General features: G+C 38.9%; 1 long non-coding RNA gene across 1 annotated transcript in view; it reads left to right on the forward strand.

Annotated features, from left to right (window-relative positions):
• Window positions 1-1,679: 1,679 nt before the first annotated feature.
• Window positions 1,680-23,179, forward strand: part of LOC130920532 (uncharacterized) — a 63,297-nt gene continuing 41,797 nt past the window's right edge. The window contains exons 1-2 of the long non-coding RNA XR_009064157.1: window positions 1,680-1,833; window positions 2,182-2,285. This is a non-coding gene — a long non-coding RNA (uncharacterized LOC130920532). The remainder of the gene's footprint in view (window positions 1,834-2,181; window positions 2,286-23,179) is intronic.

A 23,179-nucleotide genomic window follows, 5' to 3' on the forward strand; every position in this document is an offset into this window, starting at 1 on the left:
TTTGTATCATAAGTTCTCTTCAACTGTGAGGGACGGAACGTAATACAAAAAAACAGAAAATCACGTATGATTTTTAAATAATAAATTTGCATTTAATTGCATGAAATAACTATTTGATACATCACAAAAATCAAATTTAATATTTGGTACAGAAACCTTTGTTTGCTATTACAGATACCAAACGTTTCCTGTAGTCCTTGACAAGGTTTGCACACACTGCAGCAGGCCTCCTGAAGGCCTCAGACAGCTCCTTTGATATCACCATGGTGTTTTCTTTCACTTAAACAGTCAGGGGTACACCAAACTTAAAGTGAGGTTCAAATAATGTAAGACTCCTTCAAAACACTGGGTAATGATGTTGTAATCATGTGCACCTGATGTCATACGCCCATGTGAGAAATATTACATTATGCTTTTGTGATGTATGATTGCTTCTGTGACATAGATTGTAACAACTTCTACTGTTTTTCACCTTGTTCCCATAGTTAGGAGACGCGCTTGAGAATCTCACGAGATAACTTGTTTTGCACCATAGTATTGTTTTACTACACACCTGGGTCCCATATTTACACGCCTGGGTCCCATAGAGATAATTTGTTTTGCACCCATAATATTTACCATTGGTTGGCATCCGTTGCAGCACAGCTCATTTGTCCCATGTGAAAAGCCCTTTTTCAAGGGGGCTGAACCAAAAGTAGCTTAAATGTTTGTGATTGGACGGGGCCGTGCCGCTCGGGGGCGGAAGTTGGCCTCTCCGCCTCCGGGCGGTGCGACCCGTGAGGTCCACCAGCAGGTCACGTACGGATCGCTTGGCTTTTGTCCTTTTGACGCTTTACTGGAGTGTTGTTGGCTTCCCACTCGTTTGTCACGGTAAGTGATTTTCATTTCTAAGGGACAACTAGTTGTGCTGTAACGTAACGCGGGGATTCTGAGATTGACAAACTCAAATCTAGCATCACGTTACCATTTGTTTACTTGTTTTTGATATCTTGCTTTTGTGGGATTTTAATCAATAAATCTCATTTATTCTGCATTTTCTAATCAATAAACATCGTCTATTGAGCAAAAGTGTGCCTGTTACTGATTCACCGCGAACCTGGAAATTTATTTATTATTTTTTATACATTTATTTAAAATTACATTTTACAGAAAGTTATTTAAAAAAAAATCTATTTTCAGTTTTAATTGTTTATATCTATTACTTGAATCTCTCAAGACTGTTAAAATTAATATTAAATATCCATATGACCAAATATGTTAGAAAACACAGGCTTCTATGGGGTGTCCTAATATCGAATACAAACAAAACGTCATTTGCAGTTAAGTCATATCAAGGAATTCAAGCAGGTATCATGGGTTACTTTAACATACTTCAGTATTTTTGGTGAAGTGAGTTGAAGACAAAAATATTTTGGAGATGACTAAAATATGACTAAGACTAATAAGTATTATCGTCCAAAAGACTAAGACGAAAATTAAAAGGGCTGCCAAAAACAACTCTGTGTAATGCGCGTTACGATTACCAGTTTTTAGCCCAGTGCTGTTTTCTCCCCACACTTTTTGAATGCACCAGGTCACATGATAAGTCACATGATGCCAATTAGCCAATCACCAGTCACCTATGCACTATATAAGCTCCTTGAGTCCTCTCCTTTAGTCTTGTGGGAGACAAGCCACGGATCAACAGCTGCAGTGCAGTCTCAAATGCTTTTGATGTATCAAACCAATTGTCTGTTTCAAACTTGTGGTTAAAGGCCCATTTGTAATGGAAAGAACCCTACCTTTTTATTTGTGGACCTGTTAGTGTGCGCTCTACTGCATCCAAGTGAACTGGTGAGTCTGAATTATGTGTGTTACCCATTGTTTGCGGGTTAGCCACAATGATAACATATGCTAACATATATGGTTGTGATTTTCTGTGTCGGTAGGTGTATTATTTTATAACGTTAGCATGCTAGCATGCTAAACATTATCACGCTTATGCCAGCATGCTAAAAAATTAGCATGCTTTTGCTAGCAGGCTAAAAAATTAGCATGCTTTTGTGAGCAGGCTAAAAAATTAGCATGCTTTGCTAGCAGGCTAAAAAACTAGCATGCTTTTGCTAGTAGGCTAAAAAAACTAGCATGCTTTTGCTAGCATGCTAATGCTTTTTCTGTAATTGGGTTCGTTTGTCCATGCAGGCCTGGTGCCCTGGCTTGGGACTACTCCAAACAATGGATGGCAAGCTGTGAAGCAAGGCCAGGAGCCTGAAGACCTTCAACATACTTGTCAAGCCCAGGGTCTGGTAGGTTCTGCAGCCTGTCCGTTTTCTCTCCCCACTACTCATTCCAATTTTTTGCAATACCCACTCAACTTCTGCTAAATCAAGCTGCGCTACTGGACACTAACATTGCGCATTCATAAACCCAAAGGCATTCTTGCTTGGCTGTTCCACCCATAAAAATTGTTGTGGGGAAATAAGGGTTTTTACAGTTGATTGACAGTGATTTGTGTGCACACTGATATACTGTAAATAGGGTTGTTCCCATCGTGTTTTTTTGCTCCCGGTCCGATCCCGATCGTTTTAGTTTGAGTATCTGCCGATCCCGATATTTCCCGATCCGATTGCTTTTTTTTTTTTGCTCCGGATTCAATTCCAATCATTCCCGATAATTTTTCCCGATCATATACATTTTGGCAATGCATTAAGAAAAAAATGAATAAAACTCGGACGAATACATACATTCAACATACAGTACATAAGTACTGTATTTGTTTATTATGACAATAAATCCTCAAGATGGCATTTACATCATTAACATTCTTTCTGTGAGAGGGATCCACGGATAGAAAGACTTGTGACTTTGTATATTGTGACTAAATATTGCCATCTAGTATATTTGCTGAGCTTTCAGTAAATGATACTGCAGCCATGCCCAAATGCATGATGGGAAGTGGAACCATGACTGTGTGTAGAGCTACCAATTGATATATCTTCTCTGCGTTGGGAAATAACATAAGGTGTTAAGAAAAAGATCACTTGCTACCTTGCTTGCCACATTGCTTCCCATTATATTTCTAATCGTAGGGAGAGGGATTGTAAGGCTTTACCCTATTAAAAAAAGGCTCCAAAGGCTGCCAAAATTCACTCCTTTTACGCTGCCTTTTATCTCTCTATACAGGTAAAACGGCGCCATTACAGATGGAGCGCGACAATGTGTGAGTGGGTCGTTCAGTGCATGCATTAATTGCGTTAAATATTTTGACGTTATACACTTTAAAAAAAAAAAAAAAATGAATTACCGCCGTTATCGGAATAATTTGATAACCCTACCTTAAGCCTAAACTAAAGACTCTGGTTGAGTGTAACATATTATGTCTGTAACGTTAAATACAATTAGAAAATGATTTAATTTAAAAAAAAAAAAATATATATATATATATATATATATATATATTTAAAAAAAGGCATGGCCGATATTTTTTTGCCGATTCCGATACTTTGAAAATGATGTAATCGGACTCGATTGATCGGGACATCTCTAACTGTAAATATTGCTGTTTTTTTGTTTGTTTTTTTAATCACATTTCTACACACAATTTTCACTCAAATTAATCTAACTTGGCCAACCTGGTCTTCCTTATAAGCCCATTATTGGGACTATTAACATTACGACTCATACTTGTTACAACTGCTCAGAAGATGTAAATGTCTGAAACATGCTTTTGTATGCATTGAAAAAAACGACTGAATAATTGACATCAAATTAAAATTCTTTACCCTTTCAATGTAATTTTTCATAAATGTATATCATATTTATGATACTGTTAGTTTTTTTTTCTTTCATGGGGGGAAAAACTGCTCAAAATTCATGTATCAAATATGTTGCATTTGGTCACAAGGGTAAATAATGGCGCAAAATTGCCTTTTTTCCCCCCCTTTCAACAATCAAAAGCTAAACAATGAATTGTCAAATTTATCAGTTAATTGAATTTTTCACAGAATTTTCTCATATTTTATCATCTTGAAGTTCCTCAAATTACACAGAAAACAATAAATTTACAATTTTGGAAAGCTAATGTTGGAAAGTTAATGTGAGCAACTGTTTTTTGTTATTGTGAGCTGAAAGTACAGTGCAGTATTTTTACAATAACAGTACTGTACAGTAGCATCAGACTCTGCTATTGCAGCATACATTACATTCTGGACCCTGCCTGAATATTGTGCCTCAAGCGGAAGTGACATGCTCAGTGATCCGAAACGCTTCTGGAAGTCACCGCTGGCTGTTCTTTCCTTGCCTCCTTCAAAAGTGCCATTATGTGCTTGAAAAACATCAGGCTGGATGGTAATGTTCTCCTCTGCCCCTAATATTTCGGTAATGGCACTCAATTCACGCATTAGCTGCCATTAACAACGTTTAATAATACTAATAAATTTCGTGCCTGAGCTTAGCCTCAAACGATATAAAACAAATAAATGAGCTAAGTACAACAAAAGAACAATTTGCTAACTTGCATAGAAAAAGTCAGCTAGCTTAAATGCTATGTAATGCTAATATTTACCAGATTGCTTCTGGTAAAATGGCTAAAAGTTGTGGCTTGAGATATTAATTTTGTGTGATGACGTGACTGTCAGCCCCCCCTTTACTGCAAAATGCATCCGAAGGGGTGCCATTTGTCCGTGGTACGTTTGGCTAGTTGTTGGGACGCCCCTTTGTTATTTAGAGAGTTGGTACACTCCGTCAGCCACGGGAGGTGGATACATAAAAAAGCTAAGAGTAATGCCATGACTCTAAATTAATATCTCAATATCTATAAAACAATGATAGCACAAACCATTTTTTTTACAAACAGGACAAAAGTAGCGCAAACGAATGGCACCATTTTGAGTCCATTTTGCAAATAATGGTTGGCTGAGCGATGTCATCACTCAAAATTAATATCTAAAAAATGATAGTAGCACAAATGATTTTTTTTTTTTCAGCAAAAAACAGCATGTACGTGGTTGAGTAAATGAAGCCATTTGTATTCTTTGTTGATGAGACATTACTACTTAGCACGGAGCGCAAAACTAGTTAGCCATTATGCTAATCAGTGCAAAAGTGTCCATTTGTATTTTGTTTTGGAGAAGCATAACGTGTCATGTGTTTACTACTCAGAATCTTTATTAAAATGTGTAACACGTTTATTGTACTTAAAATAGTACAGTTGTAGACTACAGTACAGTCCAGGTCAGGTAGCTACGGAGCCCCTAAAGGGGACATCAACATGAAATAAAATAAAATTAAGCAATCTGGTGCCCACCAGCAAGTTAGGCAATTGTTGCAAATGGCTAAATTGCATAGTAAAAGTCTGCTAGTTTCAATGCTATATCATGCTATTTTTTTGACCAGATAGTTTCTGGTGCGCACCAGATTGCTTAAATTTATTTTATTTCTGTCGATGTCACTTTAGGGGCTCCGTAGCAAGCTTTAAAAAAATAAATTATATACTGAAGGAATAGTATCTTTTCTCGCTGACATGACTACCAGGTGATAGGCAAGACATCTACAAGCTCACATCTGCAACACCAAATCCCACAATCGGCTCTTCAGGACAGTCCAGAACAAATGGCGGGACGTCCTGTACTACCATAACACCCAATATCAAAAAGAACTCCAAGTTTGATAGCTCAGCGCCTCTCAGACGATGAGGCGCGCCGAACCTCCCACCTCAGTTGCCTCATTAACCATGACCCAGCAACAGTGACACACGAACTTGACTGCCCAAATTTGCAACAGAAGAAGACCCAAACACATTCCTCTCTCTGCCTACGGCTCGCACTGCGAGAGCCTTCAAAAAGACTGAATGTTCAAATCATTGTTGTCAATTTTCTCGGGAACCTTTTCTTGACTTGTGATATGGTAACCCTGGAAGGAGTCTGCCTCCTCGCCTGGGTCTGTTGCTGTTTTGCTTTGCCGTTTGATCGCTGTCAACCTGAATAAATTGTCAACTTGTTTCGAAGCCTTTTTCCAGCTTTCAAATTGGAGTCAGTACAAGGGGTTAAGTCTTAAGACCAGTACTTCTCAAATAGTGGGGCGTGCCCCCCCAGGGGGGCGCAGGGCGATGCCAGGGGTGGCGCATGTGACCTCGGGGAACATGTTTTTTTTTTTTTTTTTTTTTCGCCATACGAGAATAAAGTGTACTTGCACATCCACTCAGTGGGTGGCAGTGGCGCTCTCATTTTCAAAGTGCGCGCAGTATTTTTGAAGTAAGCGAGAGCACACAGAAGAGAGATATAAAGAGCTGTGCGCCGTTTTCGAAAGCAGTTTTCCGGCCGGACTCGCGCAGCGACCCACTGTGTTCTCCGGTTCTCACGTGTCCGCCCGAGAAGTGCCATTTTCGGCTTGGGATCGTCACGACGACCGCCCTCGCCAACGGTTCTCCCTCGGCCGCTTTTTTCCGGCCGTTTGCCTTTTGGCTTTGACATTTAATACAGTGGTAGATGAGGAAAGATCACTGTTTACTGTGTCTAAAAATGATTATAGGGGACAGCTGGAAGCCAAATCAATTAAAACGCCACTTAAAGACATTAGACCCCAATCTTATTGATAAGCTGCTTGGTTGTTTTTCAGCGAAAACGTGCCAAGTATTGCCAACAATCATCCCGCTTTGTCAGTGTTATATCAGTAAACCAGTGAGCACTGTTAGCATGCTCAGTGCAAAATAACCCCACACCATTGCAAACTGGAGGTGATACTGTGAGCAGCGAAAATAAAAACTGTCCTTCTGTCCAAAGACACCATTTTTTTCCCCCCTTCTATTCAGTTTTGTTTTTTTCGGTCAAATTTTTTGGCATATTGTCCTCATGAGTTAATGTTTCTAATCAATTTAAATTTGTTATTATTTACTGATGTTATTTTTCAGTATCAAATGGTCAAAAATGTACCTTGAGTGTATTTTTACAGTTTGGATGTGACTTTTTTTTTTTTTTTTTTTTTTTAATTCAGGCAAATTGATGCACGTTAAGTCTTTTCTCTTACAAACGAAACAATGTTAATAAAGTTGTACTTTATAAGTTGATCTGTTATTTTCTCTAATAAAAAAAAAGGACACAATGTGAGGCAGAGGTGTACTTATAATAGTAATATTATAGACAAATGATACTATTTACAGTGGCGGCAGAGTTTGGGGGGGGGCGCGAAACATTTACGTCTTCCTTGGGGGGCGTAACAGAAAATAATTGAGACGCACTGGTTAAGACTAAGGTGAACGCGTGGAGTCTGGCCTTTTGGCCTGGTTGCCGGGGTTCGCCGGCCCGGGTCGTTGAGCTGGGCCAGCCGGCAGTTCAGCTGGCATAATTCCGGCAATCTGACTAAAGGTCAGATTCCTTCTATACACTGTATATATATTTATAATTTTGTTGGTGAAGGATATAACCATCCATTTTGTCTTCATTGTTACGTACAACATGCCTAAAATGACTACAAGTTAAATTTTGAAGGCAATTGAAAAAATGGCATTTATCTAATGACTCAATTATAAAAAATAATCGTTAGTTGCAACCCTAATGTTCTCATATTTTAAATGTCAATAATTCTGCTTTTGTGTAATCTGGAGTTCTGCACGAAAGGTAACGACCAAAAAAAGATGTGGCTCTAATGTGTTGAAAGCTATTTTCCATATCCCAACAGACACTTAAAATGACGTCATATATTCTGCTTGCGTCACGTGCCAACTCTGTATGAGATCTATTCATCGCAATTACTCTTTAGAAATATCCCACTGATTTGCAATCTTACATTCTCTGTGGTTTCATTTTTTTACTGGCCTTTCCCCTTCTTTCTTGGTCGTGTACAAGCATGTGTCACGGACGCAGTAATGATGGCGCCATCAAAGCCCGGCTTGGCTGCCAATCATCCCGTCAACCGTTAAGGGGGGAGAGGACGCGAGTTGCACCTCTCCGATCTCGGCTAATGACTCATAGCCCAAACCGGCGCATTCCAGAGACTCTCGGGTGGCTTTTTCTTCCTCCTCCAGCCAGGATGATGAAAAGCAGGAGATAAAATAAACTGACACTTGCTACTCATCGCGAGGAGCACTCGAGCAGCAGCTGACACTCCACAGCCTCCAGTTGCCCCCCCACTCACCCCACTTTTTTCCCTAACTCATTTTTCACTAGACCACTTTAAAAATCTTGAAATATCATTGTACCAGAAGTAGCAAAGCAGCCCCAGAACTGATATTTCACATTAGGGAGAGTGTACTTGACTGTGACTGTTGTGGATTCAACAGAGCGCTACTAATACTTGTGCGAAAGGCTGTTCGATTCATCACTTTTGAAAGGAAAATTACTTTTCTGGCTAAAACGATGTTAAAAACATTCGAATCGGTACATTCAATTTGCAAAACCGCATCATTTTGTTTTATCTCAGCCAGTACTTTTCAACCTTTTCTGAGTCGCGGCACGTTTTTACATTGGAGAAAATCTCGCAGCACAACCAAACCAAAAATGTTCCAAAATTACTTTCTGTACAGCAGTGCTTAATTTGTAAATCATAACGTGCCGGAACGCAAAGTACATATGACAGCGCAGGAATGACATCAACAGGCCTTGAGTCTGGTATAATAGTCATGTGATTATTGTTGCGACTAGAGCAGAGGTTGCGCTGGACTTTTTCGTTGTCTATCATTTTGACTGACAGGGTCATAAAAATCCGGTCATAATCTATTTTTACCCGTCACTTAAATTTTTAAAATGATAATAATGACATATTCAATAGTGTTTAGTTTTCATTCATTTTTAATTAATATTGTAATGCTTGCTTGGCGGCGAAAAATTAGACACGGAAGTCGTGGTATTTTTCTCCCTCTTTTTACTCTGCTTACCGCCAGCAACACCAACAAAACAACAACTCCGCCCCCAAAGAAAAAGAGGCAACTATATACACAGGCGGCAATCTAGTCCACCAATTGGATGACGCGCTGGCACACCGGGTGCACCAATAAGAACCTCGCGTTTATGTGTCAATCACGGTGCCGCTGCCAGACCCCGGTGACGCTACAATATTCTGTCCGAACAAGCTTAATAGAATCCACACCGTGCCATCAAGCATATGAATATGTAACTTTTTCTCCGCAGTGACAAAAACAGCTGACTGTGGCCCCAGTAGGTAGGCTACATATGGAACAATGAAATTAACAGTTCACCTGCTGCGGCCTGAACGCAGTGTTCCTCCTGGTGCGCATGGACTTGAATTGCGTGCCCGCTTGTGCATAATCAAATGTCTCAAGTGGGATTCCTTCAGAGGCTATTGTCATGAGGTTTTGGACTTCTGCCTCGGACAGACGACTTAGTTCGGACACTCAGTTGCCTTGACATTTTTCCGAGTAAGGCCAACGACGTCATGCATTAAGAGAGACAATAGCTAATTAATATGCTCACTCGCCACCCTGTGGTCTGGGGTGTGAATTGCAACCTGTCAAAATGACAGATGGACTTCAGTTTTTTCCGTCACAGTTTTAAAAAAAACAGTCAACGACGGAAAATATTCGGTTAACGCGCGACCCCTGGACTAGAGATGTCCCGATCGATCGGGTCCGATCACGTTATTTTTAAAGTATCGGAATCGGCAAAAAAATATCGGACATGCCTTTTTTTGATATATATATATATATTTTTTTTTAATTAAATCATTTTCTAATTGTATTTAACGTTACAGACATAATGTGTTACACTCTTCCGGAGTCTTAAGGTAGGGTTATCAAATTTATCACGTTAACGGCGAGAATTAATATTTTTAACATTTATCACATTACAATATTTAATGCATGCGCTGCACGACCCACTCACACATTGTCGCGTTCAATCAATAATGGCGCCGTTTTACCCATGAAAAACATGATAGCCATAAGTCTTTCTATCCATGGATCGCTTTAACAGAATGTTAATAATGTTAATGCCATCTTGTTGATTTATTGTTATAATAAACAAATTCAGTCCTTATGTACCGCATGTTGAATATATATATCCATCTTGTCTTATCTTTCTATTCCAACAATAATTTAAAGAAAAATATGGCATATTTTATAGATGGTTTGTATTGCGATTAATTACGATTAATTAATTTTTAAGCTGTAATTAACTCGATTAGAATTTTTAATCGTTTGACAGCCCTAAAAAATATTTTTGTCATTGTTGTTATTTTGTATACTTTGTTTTACATTTCCTTAAACTTGGTAAAAATTGAGCAACGCATACAACATTTGGTATCGTATTACTCGATTTTCGAACAAAGTAATTGATAGATTAATAGACAGCTGCAGCCCAATGCTTAAAAATATTGTATTAAATCCAAGTTCATATCTTTATCAAAAGAACTCTACATTGATAGTCTTCTGAAGCCACCATTTTGTATTTTAGCAGAGTTGGCCGCCGTCCCATTTGGACTCGGCCTGAGTGTGGAAAGAGTGATAGTGAGTCGGCATTTTTATGTGGCTAAAGCCTTACAATACCTCTCTCAGCAATTAAAAATAACGTGGGAGGCAATGTGGGGAAGAAAGGTAGTACTTGATCATTTTCTTAACACCCTATGTTCTTTCCCAACGCAGAGAAGATATATCAATTGGTGCCCCTACGCACAGTCATGGTTGCACTTACCTTCATGCATTTGGGCAGAACAGTTAAATGGCTACAGTATTATTTACTGAAAGTTCAACAAATACACTAGATGTCAATATTTAGTCACAATATACAAAGTCACATTTATCCTTTAAGAATTACAAGTCTTTCTATCCGTGGATCCCTCTCACAGAAAGAATGTTAACAATGTAAATGCCATCTTGAGGATTTATTGTCATTATAAACAAATACAGTCCTTATGTATTGTATGTTGAATGTATATATTCGTCCGAGTTTTATTCATTTTTTTCTTAATGCATTGCCAAAATGTATATGATCGGGAAAAATTATCGAGAATGATTGGAATTGAATCGGGAGCAAAAAAAAAAAAAGCAATCGGATCGGGAAATATCGGGATCAGCAGATACTCAAACTAAAACGATCGGGATCAGATCGGGAGAAAAAAAAAAAAACATGATTGGAACAACCCTAGTTGCGACATCTCTTTGGTGAAACTGGTAGAGCTAGTGTTGGCATTGCTCGTAAAAGAATCGGACCTTTCAGCCAGATTGCCAGAATCAAGCCAGTCGAACTGGGCTCGCGCAATTCCAATGACCCGGTTTGGCAGAATCCCGACAACCCGGCCAAAATCGGCGAGTTCACCTTAGTCTTAACCCTTGTACTGAGTCCATTTTAAAAGATGGAGAAAAGGCTTCGAAACACAAGTTGACAATTTATTCTGAGTCGACAGCAATCATACAGCACAGAGAGATCCTGGTGAGGAGTAACACTGGAGATCATATCAAAAGATTCAAACAAAAGATTCCCGAGAAAAATGACGATTAGTTAAATATTCAGTCTTTTTAAGGCTCTGGTGAGGCAGGCTGTGGTCCAGATGAAGTGTGTGTTTGGACGTGAAGGATTATTGTCTCTTTGTGGATTGGACACGAGGATCCTGGCGTTACTATTGTCAGAGCAATGACAGTTAAAGATTTTGCCATCCTCAGTGCCACTTGAGTACTGAGTGTTCACTTCTCGTTGGCGGGTTCCTCCATATCAGATGTTCCTTGTGGCAAGACATTTGTTTTGGACTGTCCGGAAGAGCTGAATGTGGAATTTGGTGGTGCAGACATGGGCTTGTAGATGTCTTGCCTATCACTGGTTGTCAGCGTCAATCTTGCTCAGTCAGCTGCATCACGCGCGTGTTGGGCTTCTGCAGTGCTCCATGTACGCAAAGTACATATGACGAGACGGACACAGGCCCCGGAACATAAGCAGAAAATGGTGCTGAAAACAACACGCAAATGCCCACTTGCCATGCTGTGGGACTTACAAACCTCAATTTCAGATAATATCCATGGTATAAATGTTATGACAACAATTTACAATTATTTAATAATTATTTCTAAATAATTAATAGTTTGGAGAATTTCAAGTCTGAACAGAGAAATGTACCAAAGCAATTGAGAAAACTGTATACATCAATTTCTACACTTGTGTGGCTCCAAAACTCGGGGGGGTGGCTTTGGACCCAGGTGTCCCCTAGAACAGTGACTTGGAAAAAAGGTGTCAAAATGCCGTCTTTTACAGCCAATGTTTTTTCCTTCTGCCTGTAGGGGGTGGACCCTCATTACGGCCCTTTCCCGCCTCCTTTATTTCACTCCATTAGGCACCCCACTCCTCCCTCTCGCTCGCCTCCACATATGACCCTGTGCAATCAATACACTCCCACCGGCTTCCTCAGCGGGCACCTCCAATGAATAGATTGCGCTGGAACATTAATTGAATTGTGCCGGGTGCGGAGCGCGCCAGCACACCTCTTTTATTGGACAAACACAAATACGCCGTGATAACGCCTAAAACCATCAACGAGCCACGCCATCTTATTTTTCGCACCCATCAAACAGAGGTTGTTTGCTCTCGTGCGGGCTACATCACTTAGCCTGGCGCCGCTAAGGTTGATGTTCGCACCTCGGGCCCCTTCTGGCTGAGGGGGTGCACCGGTGAACGGAAAAGGAAGGGGGGGCTGACAGATGGTTCAGTGGCACCAGCCGGATTGATGGACAGTACTCCTTTACGCCGCTGTCAAAATCTGCCATTTTTCCAGGTAGTTCTGTGTGAACTGTGGAGGACCAGGAATTTAATACACAAATACACAGTTGACTCATTCACTGCCATTGACGGCAATAAACATCAAACCTATTTGAATTCAGATGGTCTGCATTGAGTGATCATTTTTCTACAAATCTACAAATTAAAATGTTTTTTGGAATTAAAACTTAGCATTGCATGTCAATAATTGTAGTAAGAACAACATTTGTAATCCAGCAGCTCTGCAGGGAACACGTTGTCTAGGCAAGCAGGGCAGAGTGATATCACATCAGTTTTTTTCACCGCTGATTTTTTGTTGTTGTTTTTTTTTGGGAGGGGCGAAAGGGACTCCCCATTTCCCAAATCAACTTTTTGACCACGACATTGCTTTGTTTGAACAGTTAAGATCTGTTAATATTGTTTTTTTTATTTTAATTTTAATTTTTTTATTTTAATTTATTTTATTTATTTATTTTAGGGCTGTCAAACGATTAAAATTTTTAATCGAGTTAATTACAACTTAAAAGTTAATCGCAATTCTAACCATCTGTAAAATATGCCATATTTTTCTGTAAATTATTTTTGGAATGGAAAGATAAGACACAAGACGGATATATACATTCAATATACGGTACATAAGTACTGTATTTGTTTATTATAACAATAAATCAACAAGATGGCATTGACATGATTAACATTCTCTTAAAGCGATCCACGGATAGAAAGACCTGTAGTTATTAAAAGTTAAATGTTAGTACAAGTTATAGAAATTTTATATTAAAACCCCTCTTAATGCTTTCGTTTTATTAAAATTTGTAAAAATTTCAATCAAAAAATAAACTAGTAGCTCGCCATTGTTGATGTCAATAATTACACCATGCTCACTCATGGTACTAACTAGGGTTGTTCCGATCATGTTTTTTTGCTCCTGATCCGATCCCGATCATTTTAGTTTGAGTATCTGCCGATCCCGATATGTCCCGATCCGATTGTTTTTTTGTTTTGTTTTTTGTTTTGCTCACGATTCAATTCCAATCATTCCTGATTTTTTTCCGATCATATACATTTTGGAAATGCATTAAGAAAAAAATGAATAAAACTGACAAATATATACAGTACATTCAACATACAGTACATAAGTACTGTATTTGTTTATGGCACTAAATCCTCAAAATAGCATTTACATTATTAACATTCTTTCTGTGAGAGGGATCCACGGATAGAAAGACTTGTAATTCTTAAAGGATACATGTGACTTTGTATATTGTGACTAAATATTGACATCTAGTGTATTTGTTGACCTTTCAGTAAATGATACTGCAGCCATTTAACTTCTGCCCAAATGCATGATGGGAAGTGCAACCATGAATGTGCGTAGGGGCACCAATTGATATATCTTCTCTGCGTTGGGAAAGAACATAGGGTGTTAAGAAAATGATCAAGTACTACCTTTCTTCCCCACATTGCCTTCCACGTGATTTTTTATTGCTGAGAGAGGTATTGTAAGGCTTTAGCCACATATAAATGGCTCGAAAGGCTGTCAAAATTCTCTCTACTCATTATACGCTGCCTTTTAGCGCTATCTATAGGTAAAACGGCGTCTTGATAGATTGAACGCGACAATGCGTGAGTGGGTCGTGGAGCGCATACGTTAATTACTTCACGTGATTAATAAAAAAAAAAATTAATTGCCGCCGTTAACGCAATAAATTTGATAGCCCTACTTTAAACCAAAACTACTCTGGATGAGTGTAAGACATTTTGTCTGTAACGTTAAATACAATTAGAAAACAATTTAAAATAAAAAAATATATATATATATTAAAAAAAGGTATGTCCGATATTTTTTGGCCGATTCCGATACTTTGAAAATGACTTGATCGGATCCCGGGATCGGGATCCCGATCGATCGGGACATCTTTAGTACTAACCCATAAAATCAGTCGGACCCAAGCGCCAGCAGAGGGCCCCAAACACCAAAAAACAAGTAACAAGCAGGCACTATACTGTACTGTCATTTTAATCTGTTTGAGCGGGGCATGTGCGTTAAATGCGTCAAAAATTTTAATGTGATTAATTTAAAAAATTAATTACCGCCCGTTAACGCGATGATTTTGACAGCCCTAATTTATTTTCAATTGGCATGCTAGCAAGCACCATTGACTCACACTAGCTTAGCCACTCTGGAGCCCCACAACTAAGAAATAACTGCACAGAAATTGTCTAAAATCCCCAACTTCCTTTTTAATTAATTAATTTTTAAAATTTATTTCCTTTATTACAGCTCCGCGTATCATCTTACCTTTCGGTTTGACCCTCCCCCTCACCCATCCATGCCCACTTGACACCCCCAAAGGGGCCAGGGTGTGTATACACCCCTAAATTTAGCTCCTGGATTGGTATCATCCTAAATGACAGCTAAAGAGTCAACAGTAAATAGTATATGTACAGGGTGACCCAAAAAGATGCGTACCCATGAAAATTTCAATTGTGACTTTGATTAAAAAGCTATTTATTTCAAATTACAACCACACATTATTCAGTTTATGGAAGACCATTCACCAGAGTTTCAGCTATTTCTGTCGATTTTTAGTCAATTTATGGCTTTCCCAAGATGTGTTCCAAATGTCCACCATTCCGTTGCAAGCAAACCTGTACTCGTCTGACAAAGTTGTCAATCACTTTTACACACTCCTCTTTCGGGTTGGGAAGGGTTGTGAGAGCTTCACAATGGTTTCAGCAAGACGGGGCACCACCTCATACAGCCAACGAAACCATTGCTTGGTTGAGGCAGAGGTTCGAAGAGAGACTCATAAGCAGAAGATGCGATGTGGAATGGGCCCCGCACTCACCAGATCTTAACCCCCCAGATTTTTATCTGTGGGGTTTCCTCAAAGACAATGTATACCAGGGAAATCCACAAACAATTGAGGAACTGAAAACTGCCATCACAGCAAAAATAAGAGCCATCCCGAAAGAGGAGTGTGTAAAAGTGATTGACAACTTTGTCAGACGAGTACAGGTTTGCTTGCAACGGAATGGTGGACATTTGGAACACATCTTGGGAAAGCCATAAATTGACTAAAAATTGACAGAAATAGCTGAAACTCTGGTGAATGGTCTTCCATAAACTGAATAATGTGTGGTTGTAATTTGAAATAAATAGCTTTTTAATCAAAGTCACAATTGAAATTTTCATGGGTACGCATCTTTTTGGGTCACCCTGTATTTATATATTTATGTTTTTTAAATGTATAATTTTTTTTATATTATTTAAAAATAATAATAATAAACCACACCCTCCAAAAAATAGGGAAACTTTTTTTTTTTTTTTATTAAAAACTGTATTTTTTTAAAAGAAATTATTTCAACTATTTTTTTTTTTTTTTTTACTTAGAAAAGGAAAAATTCTGTAAATATTCCCTGATTATTTTTATGCATAAACAGTAAATAACATGATTTACCTATCATCGTCAATGGCAGCCAGTGCCAATGAGTTAATAGAATAATTAAATTTGGCGTTAAATAAGTTATTTTAGGATTTATTTACTTCAGTTTTTGAATTTATACATATGATTGTATTTTTATTTATATTTAACATTTAGAAAAATATTTCAGTTTGTATTTCAAAATTTAATTTGCATTTTATAAATAAATCTATAAGAAAATAAAATATTAATAAAATAATATTAATATAATATGATTAAAAAAAAAATAACATCGAAATAAATATATAGGAGTGAAATAAATTAACATTTAAAAAAAATATTTTCTTAAATACATGAAAAAAAAATTTCTGTGACAACATATTTAATGGCACATTTAATAATTCATTCACATATGAACACGTTACCCCACTATAGACACAACATACCCCTTGCCAATTTTGTGCTGATTTCTTAATCTACAGTAGAACATCCTTTTCCTCGCAGAACACAACCTACGAGATTTCCTAAAATAAATATTAAACATTGACTTTAGCAGTTCAAAAACACTCCCAAAAACGTTTACTTGTACCTATTTTAGTGTCAACGTTTGACCACACGAGTCATTTACCGTGGCGACTCCGGGCAGGTGTCAACGCAAATATTTAGCTCATTATTAATATTTAAAAGCATTCCTGCACCACCTCAGCCTTTTTTTTTTCTTTTCCTTAAGGTCCAGTCACTACTATTAAATCCCCCCACTCTCCCATAGATATATGACACGTAATAACGGCGTGAATATAAAAGAGATTAATAATTTAGAGTGAGCCAACAAATTAGGACCATCATTAAAATAAGCAGGGCTCGCCAAGCGTTTTGCATAAACGTGGCGGCCTGTCTGCTCTGCTTCAAGGTAATACCGCGGCTCATCTTGATAAAGAATTACAACATTAATTCAGCCGACATCCCCGGAGCTTTTCCCATGGTCGTCAAATGAAATGATGGCTCGGACGGAGCCTTTTTTTTTTTTTTTTTTTTTCTTTAATTTTTTTTTTTTTAAACCCTTTATGGAACAAGTGACTATTTTTGGTAATCTAAAAAAACATTACTTTAACCAGGTGTGCCGTAGGTCTTAAAGGGGAAGTTCAGAATTTATGACATTAAGACTAATCTTCGAGTTAGCAGGGGTTTAATCAGTCGGTGGAGTTGATTGCAACAAATTCCGTGCAGTTAGTTAGTTATTAGTTTCAGGATTCCGGAATGGCTAAGCTACTTCGAAATTGTGCATAACTGCTTATGATTGATTTTTAAAAAATTTTTTTGAAACAAGGGTATTTTTTTCTCAGCACAAAGTTACAGTATGTATATGAACTGTTATTACGATTCTGTACTGTACAGTGGGGTAAATAAGTATTTAGTCAACCACTAATTGTGCAAGTTCTCCCACTTGAAAATATTAGAGAGGCCTGTAATTGTCAACATGGGTAAACCTCAACCGTGAGAGACAGAATATGGGGAAAAAAAAAAAAACAGAAAATCACATTGTTTGATTTTTAAAGAATTTATTTGCAAATCATGGTGGAAAATAGGTTTTTGGTCAATACCAAAAGTTCATCTCAATACTTTGTTATGTACCCTTTATTGGCAATAACGGAGGCCAAACGTTTTTTGTAACTCTTCACAAGCTTTTCACACACTGTTGCTGGTATTTTGGCCCATTCCTCCATGCAGATCTCCTCTAGAGCAGTGATGTTTTGGGGCTGTCGTTGGGCAACACGGACTTTCAACTCCCTCCACAGATTTTCTATGGGGTTGAGATCTGGAGACTGGCTAAGCCACTTACGAAGCCACTCCTTTGTTGCCCTGGCTGTGTGTTTGGGATCATTGTCATGCTGAAAGACCCAGCCACGTCTCAACTTCAATGCCCTTGCTGATGGAAGATTTTCACTCAAAATCTCTCGATACATGGCCCCATTCATTCTTTCCTTTACACAGTTCAGTCGTCCTGGTCCCTTTGCAGAAAAACAGCCCCAAAGCATGATGTTTCCAACGCCATACTTTACAGTGGGTATGGCCTTCTTCGGATGCAATTCAGTATTCTTTCTCCTCCAAACACGAGAACCTGTGTTTCTACCAAAACGTTCTATTTTGGTTTCATCTGACCATAACACATTTTCCCAGTCCTTTTCTGGATCTTCCAAATGCTCTCTAGTAAACCGCAGACGGGCCTGGACGTGTACTTTTTTCAGCAGGGGGACACATCTGGCAGTGCAGGACTTGAGTCCCTGGCGGCGCATTCTGTTACTGATAATAGCCTTTGTTACTGTGGTCCCAGCTCTCTGTAGGTCATTCACTAGGTCCCCCCGTGCGGTTCTGGGATTTTTGCTCGTTCTTGTTATCATCTTGACACCATCGGGTGAGATCCTGCATGGAGCCCCAGATCGAGGGATATTATCAGTGGTCTTGTATGTCTTCCATTTTCTAATAATTGCTCCCACAGTTGATTTCTTTACACCAGGGGTGTCCAAACTTTTTGCAAAGGGGGCCAGATTTGGTGTAGTAAAAATGTGGGGGGCCGACCTTGGTTGACGTCCTATACGTAGAACAATATATTTAACCAAATTTTTGCAAGCCATTCTGTGTGTCACATTTGGTTTATCATTTTTTAAATTAATATCAACAATCTCGCAACTAGCCTTTGTGGCGTTCTCTTTCGATTCTCGGGTTCTTGCGAAATACTGCTGCGGTGAAATGAAACTAGCTTCAAGTTGCTTTAATTTCTCTCACATATCTTCCCTGTAATCTTGTCGTACATGTCAGCATCTCTTGTTTGGTAATATCGCCTCACATTGAACTAAAAAAAAAAAAACAGCGACTGTCTCTTTGCAAATGAGGCAGACACAGTTGTTACGTATTTTAGTGAAGAAATAGTCCAATTTCCACCTATCCCTGAAGCGTCGGCCATCGCATTCAACTTTCTTTTTTGTGTTGTCACCATTTTAGAAAATTGGGAATTAAGGGTCACATGGGGTAATGTTGCTTAGAGTGCTGCTGCCTTTTAGTGGTAAATGAGGAGCAGCATTTAGTGTGTAAGCTACTTCATATGATGGTAGCAGTACTGCTGACAAATTTATTAAGTCTGTGTACGGGCCAGACATTATTGATTTTATGACAGAGGTTGGGGGCCGGATGAAATTTGACCAGGGGCCGCATTTGGCCCCCGGGCCGGACTTTGGACATGTCTGCTTTACACCAAGCGTTTTACCTATTGCAGATTCAGTCTTTACATAGCGGAGTTTGGAGTGTGACTGACTGAGATTGTGGACAGGTATCTTTTATACCGTAAATGAGTTAAAACAGGTGCCATTAATACAGGTATAGAGTGGAGCCTCGTTAGACCTCTCTAGAAGTTAGACCTCTTTGGCAGTAAGAAATCTTGCTTGTTTGTAGGTGACCAAATACTAATTTTCCACTCTAATTTGGAAATAAATTATTTAAAAATCAAACAATGTGATTTTCTGGTTTTTTTCCACTTTGTCTCTCATGGTTGAGGTTTACCAATGTTGACAATTACAGGCCTCTCTCATCTTTTCAAGTAGGAGAACTTGCACAGTTGGTGGTTGACTAAATACTTATTTGCCCCACTGTATGTAACTTATTACATACTGTAACCGCATTTTAAGCCAAAGAAATAAACAAAAATCATTGAACTCTTGCGAGAGAAGAAAAATCCACAGAACTGAAGCATCATTTGTGCAAAGAACATGAATGCCCTCTAGTGGAGAAACTTGTTCCTAGTTTAAATAGTGAATAGATCCTATATTGTTCCTATTATGAAATTAAAATGACCTTATGTCAGTTTTTCCATGGTCAGTCGGTGGTCAACCATGAGAGACGGAATGTGGGAGAAAAAAAACAGAAAAGCACATTGTTTGATTTTTAAAGAATATATTTCCAAATTAGAGTGGAAAATAAGTATTTGGTCACCTACAAACAAGCAAGATTTCTGGCTGTCAAAGAGTTCTAACTAGGGTTGTTCCGATCATGTTGTTTTGCTCCCGATCCGATCGTTTTAGTTTGAGTGTCTGCCGATCCCGATATTTCTCGATCCGATTGCTTTTTTTTTTGCTCCCGATTCAATTCCAATCATTCCCGATAATCTTTCCCGATCATATACATTTTGGCAATGCATTAAGAAAAAAATGAATAAAACTCGGACGAATATATACATTCAAAATACAGTACATAAGTACTGTATTTGTTTATTATGACAATAAATCCTCAAGATGGCATTTACATTATTAACATTCTTTCTGTGAGAGGGATCCACGGATAGAAAGACTTGTGACTTTGTATATTATGACTAAATATCGCCATCTAGTGTATTTGTTGAGCTTTCAGTAAATGATACTGTAGCCATGCCCAAATGCATGATGGGAAGTGGAACCATGACTGTGCGTAGTGCTACCAATTGATATATCTTCTCTGCGTTGGGAAATACCATAGGGTGTTAAAAGATCAATTGCTACCTTGCTTCCCCACATTGCTTCCCACGATATTTCTAATCATAGGGAGAGGGATTGTAACGCTTTAGCTAATTAAAAAAAGTCTCCAAAGGCTTCCAAAATTCATTCTACTCATTTTACACTGCCCTTTAGCTCTCTATATAGGTAAAACGGCGCTATTACAGATTGAGCGCGACAATGCGTGAGTGGGTCATGCAGCGCATGCATTAATTGCGTTAAATATTTTAACGTGATACATTTTTAAAAAAAAATTAATTGCTGCCGTTATCGGGATAAATTTGATAACCCTACCTTATGCCTTAAGTCTCTGAATGAGTATAGCATATTATGTCTGTAGCGTTAAATACAATTAGAAAACGATTTAATTAAAAAATATATATAAAGGCATGGCTGATATTTTTTTGCCGATTCTGATACTTTGAAAATGACTTGATCGGACCTGATCGATCGTGATGCTGATCGATCGGGACATCTCTAGTTTTTATATTTATTTTCTATACACGAGAGGTGCTGGATCTCCCCAAATGAGTCCTGGAACACAGGGAGGCCAAAATCAAGAATTGCTGGATCTTGGTCTGGCACAAATTAACCCCTGGGCTTCCGTGGTCTGAAGGCGTCCTGTATCTTTCTGTCCTTATCTGCCCGTTGTCTTGGCGCCGCAAGTTCTAATCATTCCAAGTCCAACTGTTAATAATATCAAATATTTTATGCTTGTTTGTTTTAAACTGTGATATAGATGCTATTTATTTTGTATTGGGTGTGTTAGAGTAATACAAACAGTAAACACGAGATACTATTCCCTTCACTGGCAAAAAAAAATAAAAGTAAAATCTAATATGTAGAATAAAGAGGGAAAATGTAATGACTTGTGTCGCCCAAAGTAGCGGAGTAAGAGTAGTGTTTCTTATTCACAAATCCACTTAAGTACAGTACAAGTAAAAAGTATTGCTGAGTAAAACTGTTCTTAGAAGTACATTTTTCTCACAAAGTTAAGTAAATGTAACTCGTTACAACCCACCTCTGCTCATGTATGCAACAATATGAACTCATTGGCTGCCATTGACAGTGCTAAACATCCTATTCATTTTCACTATGAGGGGAATTTCATTCTCACCAGTCAAACTGGATTGGACGTCTATCGCCGTCAATGGCACTTACAAATCACTCCTGTGTAATTATTTGAAACCACGCGACAGCGTTTCACGCCTCCACCGCATCCGATCCCCGCTGAGCAAACACGTCACCTCACGCACCGAACCCTCCTTTCAAGGCGCGCGTCGCTGGAGGCGTCGTGTGATACCGCCGTTTACTCGCCGTTTTGAATTCTTCATTGCGCCAGGATGAAAAGATAAGACGTCTTAACCCGCTTCCGGATTCCCAAGGTTTTGCCGAGATGCCTTAATGACGCCGCGCTGACATTTTTGCCTAGCGGGACTAACCTGCTTTGAGACGGTGTTCTTTTACTAAACCCCAGGGGTACGCTGCGTCTTGCACTACATATTTTGTTGAGGATAAAAGGCTTTGAGGTGCAGGTGACTTTACATAACTGCTTTAGAAAGATTCCACTTGTAAATATGGAGGGTCACGTGAATGTCAATCAGATTAGTACACCAGGCCTGGGAAATTTTATCATCCAGATCGTGCGTTCTGAAAACTGTGAGGTCGATTTTGTTGATCTTTTGTGACATATACAGTGGGGTAAATAAGTATTTAGTCAACCACTAATTGTGCAAGTTCTCCTACTTGAAAAGATTAGAGAGGCCTGTAATTGTCAACATGGGTAAACCTCAACCATAAAAGACAGAATGTGGGAAAAAAAACAGAAAATCACATTGTTTGATTTTTAAAGAATTTATTTCCAAATTAGAGTGGAAAATAGGTATTTGGTCACCTACAAACAAGCAAGATCTCTGGCTTCTTCGAATGAGGCTCCCCTCGTTACCCGTATTAATGGCACGTGTTTTAACTCATTATCGGTATAAAAGACACCTGTCCACAATCTCAGTCAGTCACACTCCAAACTCCACTATGGCCAAGACCAAAGAGCTGTCGAAGGACACCAGAGACAAAATTGTATACCTGCACCAGGCTGGGAAGACTGAATCTGCAATAGGTAAAACGCTTGGTGTAAAGAAATCAACTGTGGGAGCAATTATTAGAAAATGGAAGACATACAAGACCACTGATAATCTCCCTCGATCTGGGGCTCCATGCAAGATCTCACCCCGTGGCGTCAAAATGGTAACACGAACGGTGAGCAAAAATCCCAGAACCACACGGGGGGATCTAGTGAATAACCTACAGAGAGCTGGGACCACAGTAACAAAGGCTACTATCAGTAACAAAATGCGACGTCAGGGACTCATATCCTGCACTGCCAGACGTGTCCCCCTGCTGAAGCCAGTACACGTCCAGGCCCGTCTGCGGTTCGCTACAGAGCGTTTGGATGATCCAGAAGAGGACTGCGAGAATGTGTTATGGTCAGATGAAACCAAAATAGAACTTTTTGGTAGAAACACAGGTTCTCGTGTTTGGAGGAGAAAGAATACTGAATTGC

Source organism: Corythoichthys intestinalis, chromosome 8 (genome assembly GCF_030265065.1).
Source record: "Corythoichthys intestinalis isolate RoL2023-P3 chromosome 8, ASM3026506v1, whole genome shotgun sequence".
Lineage (NCBI taxonomy): Eukaryota > Metazoa > Chordata > Actinopteri > Syngnathiformes > Syngnathidae > Corythoichthys > Corythoichthys intestinalis.